At 42.7% G+C, this 1,163-nt stretch overlaps 1 non-coding gene across 1 annotated transcript; it reads right to left on the minus strand.

Moving 5' to 3' along the window:
- Positions 1 to 426: 426 nt before the first annotated feature.
- LOC129402905 (U6 spliceosomal RNA) lies at positions 427 to 529 on the minus strand. The gene has a single exon (XR_008628927.1). It is a non-coding gene; the product is annotated as a U6 spliceosomal RNA (small nuclear RNA).
- Positions 530 to 1,163: the final 634 nt, after the last annotated feature.

Consider the following 1,163-nt stretch of genomic DNA (forward strand, 5'->3'; position numbering starts at 1 on the left):
CAGAAATCATTACCAGGGCCTCCCCATGTATCTGTCTGCAACAATATTCTACAGAAAGATTTAAAGTATTATTTTCAGAATAAGGATTTTATTTTTTAATTTAATTTTATTTTTCTCATATTCAAAGAGGCATTTTAATATTTCATTTGCCTCTGATACAATGTGATTTTAATGTTTGAGGATGTCACCCGGCAGCTTTGTTCTGCTGTACTTGGAGGTGTCCCTGCCTCAGTCCAGGAGGAGTTCCTCGTAACTCAGCTCGGAGCAGACCCGCTGCCACAGGCATTTCAAGGGGCAGAGTGGGTCCTTCAGAATGCTGCCAAGGAATTTCTCCCCTCTCGAACCTGCTGGGACTGAACCCAGGTCCAATAGGATAAGGGGTGTGGTTCACTTCAACCCCAATACGAGGTCGCAACAACCATCACTGAAAATAGGAGATGCTTCACGAATTTGCGTGTTCTCCTTATGCAGGGGCTGGGTTAATCCTCTCCGTAGTGATCCAATTTTATTTTATTTTATTTTATTTTATTTTTATTTTTATGAATCACTGTGGACTGGAGCAATAACACAGCAGGTAGGGCATTTGCCTTGCATGCGGCCTACATGGGTTCGATTCCTCCATCCCTCTTGGAGAGCCCGGCAAGCTACTGATAGTATCCCGCCTGCACGGCAGAGCTTGGCAAGCTACCCGTGGTGTATTCGATATGCCAAAAACAGTGACAACAAGTCTCACAATAGAGATGTTACTGGTGCTTGCTCAAGCAAATTGATGAACAAGGGGATGACAGTGCTATAGTGCTACAGACAAACAAACCCAGGTACTCCACTATAGTGAGTTTAAAAGAACTAACCACCCTCAGACTTGGGCTTCTTTCAATGGTAACAACACAGAGCCCAAGACAGAGTCAACAAAGGTGCTTGATTTTTCATTATTTATTGTTGTCTTTCCACAAACAGTCTTCCTATTGACAAGTTGATTGTCATTCATAGGCACAGAGTCTGTGTTTGTGACCATCCACACAGCATCTTAGAAAACATACTGGTGCAGTGTCCACTCCACCTGAATCCATGTGACCAACTGGTTCATCTGCCTCCATAAACCAGGAGTATGAGTGTTACAATAAAATAGCCAAAAACTAAATAGTGAAAGCAGAAATGGATAT

This window comes from Sorex araneus, chromosome 2 (assembly GCF_027595985.1).
Source record: "Sorex araneus isolate mSorAra2 chromosome 2, mSorAra2.pri, whole genome shotgun sequence".
In the NCBI taxonomy this organism is placed as follows: Eukaryota; Metazoa; Chordata; class Mammalia; order Eulipotyphla; family Soricidae; genus Sorex; species Sorex araneus.